This window comes from Agrilus planipennis, unplaced genomic scaffold, assembly GCF_000699045.2.
Source record: "Agrilus planipennis isolate EAB-ADULT unplaced genomic scaffold, Apla_2.0 scaffold9, whole genome shotgun sequence".
NCBI lineage: Eukaryota > Metazoa > Arthropoda > Insecta > Coleoptera > Buprestidae > Agrilus > Agrilus planipennis.
This window is the reverse complement of record NW_020442467.1, coordinates 2,032,470-2,039,452: the sequence shown is the minus strand read 5'-3', so window position 1 is coordinate 2,039,452 and position 6,983 is coordinate 2,032,470.

Sequence of the window (6,983 nt, the reverse complement as noted above, 5' to 3'; positions counted from 1 at the left end):
GTGAATCACTTTTTAAATCCGAAGTTTGTAAAAAGTAGGCAGTAAACTTGACGGAATTTGAAGGCTAGCTTCCGGATTTGTTATTTCCGAATTTTATAATGTGATTGGCATTAAAAACACGCTCACCTTCAACGAAATTTCCTTTCCGAGGCTTTGTGTCAGCCCAATCACATATTGTGTCAATACTTATCATTTTATCGTAATTTAAAATCTTGGAAATTGCACGGTACACTATAGGAACTACGATAAATTTTTCCTTATCGGCGCCATGTTTTTAGGCTCCTCCCATTTGACGGATCCCAATAAGGGTTCCTTTTTTTCTTTTTAAAGTACAAAACCCAAAAATTACCGTACAAGAAGTATACTGTGGTAAAACAAAATTTGAGTTGTAATTGATGTACTAAAAGAAATAATTATATTTCACTTGATCAAATTGAATGATAAATTTGTAATTGCGGCGACTTTTTTTCGACTGTGGTTGGTTCCCAATGGTCACCGGTCCATCTAACCAACTAAGAATAACAGCTCTCTGGTCGATTAGTTCGTGTTGTGTTGTGACCGCAATAATTGCCACGGTTCATTAGCGGCGACGTGTTTTGAGCGCTATACTTTATAACTAATTTAATTGCCGACGAATCATTTATTATCGCTGTCAAAGTTTTAAGAGCGTCCAACTCGATCGGTGTAACCAAACATTGTGGCATGTATACACGTGAATACATGCGTATGTGCCTGTACTATGCAGGTATTTTTATTTACTGCTATAATAGCGTTTTAATACATCATTAATCCGTCCTATTGTTATACCTACAGGTGCCAACTGTTCTCAAAAAACATACAAGACCGTTATCCACTAGGTGCTAGTCGGGCTCGCGCATTGAAACTTCCGCAGTTACTATGGAAAACCTTACAAAGTATTAGGATCTGTTAAATAGGCCTGCACAACCTGATGGCACAATTCTTCCTGTTGCGAAGTGCTATAAAAAGTTAGCCCAAAATAGGAAAGATCTTGAACTGTGTTTCCATTAGTTTACGATCAAAAATTATAACTGTTTTATATACATTCGACATTTCAATAATGGCAGCATAAAACATGTAGTAAAGTTGGAAATTAAAAAAATGAGGACGTAGTACAAAAGAAGACAATTGAGAGAACTGTGGAAGACAATAAGAATTAAGCGAGATAGGTTAATAGAAGTAGGACACCTTATTAAGTACAGTTGAGATTTGCTATATTCCTAGTCAATTGAAACAGGGACGATCAATAATAATCACTAATGAATTGGATTTTTAGGCTATCAAGATACAAAAACACATAAGTGCATATACATATCTTCCCAATAAATATATAGCATATAAAAGAAGCTTATAATTTTTGCTTATGGTAAGATCATCGGGACTCAAATTTACGTATTTGATGATGTAGATATCGAAAAAGTGAATTTCCGAATGAAAGTTTGTTGTTTGTTGTATTCTTTTTAATACCTCTTCATAATAATTACCAAAGTTTTGCCTGTAGACGAGCAAGATTTAGCTTTCTCGCTAGGGTTTTACGACATCCACAATATTCTTTGAACACCAAACTTTTAAACGTAGTCATAAAAGCGTTTCACTGCTGAACTGTACCCGCTAACTATGCTTTGTTTTGGTAGATTTTGTTTTTGCTTATAAGGAGTCTGGTTATATTTAATTTCACTTAAACGTAGAAGCTAACTTTGCTCCTGGCTAAACGGTCGAAACGATACATGGGGTTTCCATCTTACGTAAAAATATCTATTATATCGTATCTATATTTGACCTTTTCAAATACATTAAAGCAACTAACAATGTACGAATCATTCAATACCAGCGGTTCTAGGACTTCGTTCACAATTGCGTAGGTAATCTCCCTGTGTCTATAAAAAAGGATTGAAAACATTGAAAACCCGTGTGATTACTTCTAGGCATCATCATCATAAGGTCGTTCGTCCTAAGACTGGTTCTCTCTCCTCTCTCTTTTCTATCCTGAAGTAATCTTCGCATTTCCCTAAAACTAGAACAACCCACATCCTATTTGGGTTCTTTATTGACCACTGCAAATTGAGTTACTGACAAAGGTGAACGATTCTCGCCAGCATACCATTCCTCCGCAGAGAATTCTAACTAAGCGGATATGTATATTCCTGGAACCTACCGTTACAAACTAGAAGGGCATTTTCATTTATTTTTGTCAAAGTAAAGAAAGAAATGATAAGAAAAAGTTAACGCCGCCAAGCTGCGAAATGTTAAATGTTTTTAAATAAAAAAAAAAACTTCAAAAGGTGTATAATTTCTTTCTAAGGTTATGAACATCTTAAAAGTTAGGTTATGGTTAGCTTAGAATGCACGCATCATAGAGTAAATAAGAAAGTGGGTCACACTTAATGGTAAAAGTTAAAATTTTTGTCATAAAATTTGAAACATTGAGAAAACGTAGTTATCAGTGAGTATAAGGGGTCGAATAATTAGCGGCAATTTTTAAAATAAAAAAATCGAAAAATATTGAAGTGCAATTTTTAATAAGGCATGTTAAATAACACAAAATTTATTCTTCACTTACTTGATCGACTTCCTATGTGATTAACGAAGACTGCCGTGCTAATCCAGACAGATTTTAGTGGAGCACCCGGTTTTTGCATAAAAAGTTCCGTACCTTATATATAAAAAACTGTCTTTACTTCTTTTACATCCTATTTGTAACAGTAACTGTTGATTGTTGCGGGTGTGTTGCTGGCCTAGATTGTTTCCTAAGGAACACTTAAACCCTCTTCGATAAAAATTAATTTACCGAAGCCGATATTTTAGGAAATAGCGGTCGAATATTTTCTATCGGTGGTTTTTCTTAGAATGATAGAACGAGCAATAATAACCAATGTGAATTTTCAACTTTTAATAACACCATACACTAAAACTAACACCAAAAAATACTTAAAGATAACTACAACGAATGAACTAAAAAGATGATTGATACTTGAACTTAATGCTTGAACGTAATGGTTGAACGTAATGATTGAAAGTAATGTTTGAACGTAATGTTTGAACGTAATGTTTGAATGTAATGATTGAACGTGATGTTTGAACGTAATGTTTGAACGTAATGGTTGAACGTAATGAGGTTATTACATAGAAAAGATGCTTAAATAGAACAACAAATATAGGGGGTGGAGGTATGTTAGTGGGGTGTTTTTGACCTTAAGCTATGGTTAGTGCCTACGTGACTACAATCACAAAATTGTTTATGGATGGGAAGATCATCGACCCATCTGATGACCAGCGCGAAGGGACGATACCTGCCTAGGAAAAACCTACATAATGTGATAATAAAGTTCCTTTGTTGCAGGCACGTATTTATAAGTTTAAACTGCGAATAACAAAATTGTTTTTTCAATATTCAAACGATGCATCATGAATTGCGCTCCAACAGTAACAGTAATCTAATCTAGGTATACCTGTACCCCTCTTAACTCCCGCTTCTTCCTCTAACATGTCTCTCGCTAGACCTTCAGGCCTGAGAAGGTGTCTTACTAACCTATCTTGCCTATTTCTTCCATACAGTCTTCTGTTCTCCTATTTTTTCTGATACCTCTTCATTTCTAACCTTCTATAGCCACGGTATCTCGATCATTCGCCGGTAACACCACATTTCGAACGCTTCTAACCTTTTCTTTTCCGCCACGTCCATCGTCCATGTTTCGCACCCGTACAGCGCCGCGCTCCAAACATACACCTTTAACAATCTGTTTCAAATTTCTAAATTAATCGTTAGGTAGCATAAAAGTGACTTTTTTTATTGAAGGCGACTCGACCCTGTGCTATCCTCTCCTTTATATCCCTATTACTTCTTCCGTCCTGACATATAGATACCTAAAATCAGTCACATCTTTTAATCTTTCGTGTCCTATCTTTATATTCGCCATTTCCCTACTTTTTCTTTATTTTTTATTTTATTTTCATTATCTCGCGTTGATAATTCCCACGTATGAAGTGGGCGAAACACGTGTCCGCTCAAATAAAATTATTTGTGGTAATTAAGGGTGAGTATTCCTTTTAATTTTTAATCCCTATGTTGTACTGTTTTTAGTGATGTTGATCGCGTCTTTCGATGTATAGATTAAAAAATAACGGTGACAGTGCCCATCCTTGTCTGACTCCCTTCCTAATATTTACTTCTTTACGCTCCTGCTTCAGCTCTATAGCTGCCTCCTGTTATTTATATAAACTAAGCATTGCACATCTATCTCCATAACTTTCTATCGTTTTCACTATTGTTACCCGTAAAACTAGAATGGCCTCCCACATTCATTCATTTCTTCTAAACCCAAATAGTTCTTCCGCATTTTTTTCCATCCTTTCGTATTTCGTAATTTTAATCCACAATCAAAATAAAATTTTCACCAATGCGAAATAATTATGAAAAAGCATTCGTTAAAGTACCTAAATTTATAGCAATAAAAAAAACTGATAATGACTTTCAAATTACCAGCTTATGTCGAGGAATATATACCTTTCATTCAAATTCTAGTTCCTTTTATTCGCTTATGCATACCTATATCAGGTACTACTATTTCCGCAGTAGTTATTCGGCGCCGATAGTGCTGACATTATTCCACCACACAGCGTAAATAATACGAGAGTTTTAATCCTTTGAAATTGTCGCTACAAGAACGTGTAAACGATCAAAGAGACGCAGTTAGAAGAAGCTAAACGATGATGATACACTTACCTGAAAAAGTGTTGCTCTTTTATAGATTCTTTCTCGTTTCGCAATCGATTTTATCTCTTGATTTATTCACGCCTAGTCATTTTCACTTATTTAAAGCATCATCATCCTTAAAAAGGGCTTTAAAATACGGAAAATTTGCATAAAAATGGCTAAATTTTTAACAATAAAAGAATGGTGTATGTTTCTATTTACATATTTATTTAGAAGATTTAAACATAATGATTATGTGTTCCATTAAATAATGTTTTCGACTACTCACTACAGTTGACACTTACCATTCCGTCGCATACTAATTACTCTGAACACGCCAAAAAACATATAGCTTCAAAAATTAGGATGTGGGTAGGATTAAAAGAAAATTTCATGCTATTCATTTTGACAAAATAAAAAAAAATAAATAAAACCCTAAACCAACATTCTTCTAATATTAGCACCACTACTACAATAGCTAAAACAATGTTTGTAAAATTTGATAACGTATTTAAGCATTAACGCACATGACACTCAGAATAAACTGCTCACTAGTTGTGCGTAGGAACAATAGCACCTGACTCATTACAGTTTCACTTCGACATCTATGGAACGAGAAACGCACGATCCCTTTCGAAGATCGTCTTACTTATGTAAACTTATCATATAAGTCTTGTACTCGTCTGGCTAATGTGTGGCCAAATTTTGAGGCTGATTTACTCTCAATCTTTTATATGTCACATGACACCCCATTTCATCGAAACTGTGTGGCTGTTGATGAACTGCGTTCGATTTTGATAAGCTTTTGATTAAAAATTTACCTGATGTTCCTTATCTAAATGCTTATGTAAACTTATCAAATAAGTCTCGTGCTTGTCTCGTCAATGTGTGGCTAAACCTTGAAACTGACTTACCTTCAATTTTTTATATTTCAAATGAAGCTCAATTTCATCGAACTACCTGTGGCTGTTGATGAACTGCGTTCGATTTTGATAAAATTCTAACGAAAAACTTACCTAATGTTCCTTATCTATATACGTATGTAAACTTATCAAATAAGCCTCGTGCTCGTCTCGCCAAACCTTGAAGCTGATTTGCTCTTAATCATTTATATTTCGAATGCCGCCCTATTTTATCGAAACTTTCTATGGTTTTTATTCTGAAAAACTCCTGACCAAAAACATACCTACTATTCCTCGTCTATATGGTTTCTGATTTTTGTAAATTATCTTTCTTAATCGTGAAAATGCTGTTTAGTTAAAACTTATCAACTAAATTATAAGCGTCTTTCCGATGCATCCCTTTCTGTTACACATTTAATTGATGTAATATTATTTCTTTTCCTTTATTGGTGCGCTGCAATTTCCAACTGACATCTCTTTTCTATGTTTAAAATATTCCTTATAACGTCTGTCGTGAGTAATAGTAGGCGTTCTGTAAGCAACCGCTTTAGTCTAGTTAGTAAGTTGAAAGAAGAAAGTAAATGCGACAGTTTTATTGCAGACAATTTCCAACGTCCCAACTATACAACAGGAGTATAGGTAAGCGGTGCAAGAAGTACCCGAAACTTTTTCTAACAACGACGCGCAATACAATCCTCTGCCACTTGTATTTGTTGTTTCACTTTTTTTTAGAAGGTGACTATAAAATTAATTTAACATGACAAATTCTTCTGAAAATTATCACTCCGAATCCAGCCAGGCTTCTTTTGAATAATAGTTTATATGAAAAAACTCAGTTTAAAATATGGTTTACCATATAATAATTTGTCTCTATTATTTGTGGTGTTGGAGATGAATTAAATATTTTTAAATAATATGGTTTTACTTTCATTTTTTCTCAATTCCATTAATACGAATTTTATACCATGGTCGAACTTAAAAGTAATTACAATAAATAATTAACACTTACCATTATTGGTACATTCCTTACTATTATTGGTATATTAGATGTTGAATGCGACAGTTCTCCCCCGGATTATGCATTTCTTGAATACGTTTTCAAATCAAACGTCTCTCGTTGTATTATTTTAAATTTTCATGCCTGAATATGATTTAATTCGTGCCTTTTATTTTAAGTTAATTATAACTTGCATTATATTTTTGGCATTTGTGTGAATTGGTTGCGTTTGTTGAAGATGTTAAATTTTTTTTGCTATTAATTATTTTACTAATTATTGATACTTATGTTGATACAGTTTAAAGAGAATGAAATAGAATAGAATAAAACGGATGGTCTAAAACGTCTTTAAAGCATGCGATACGACGATTTA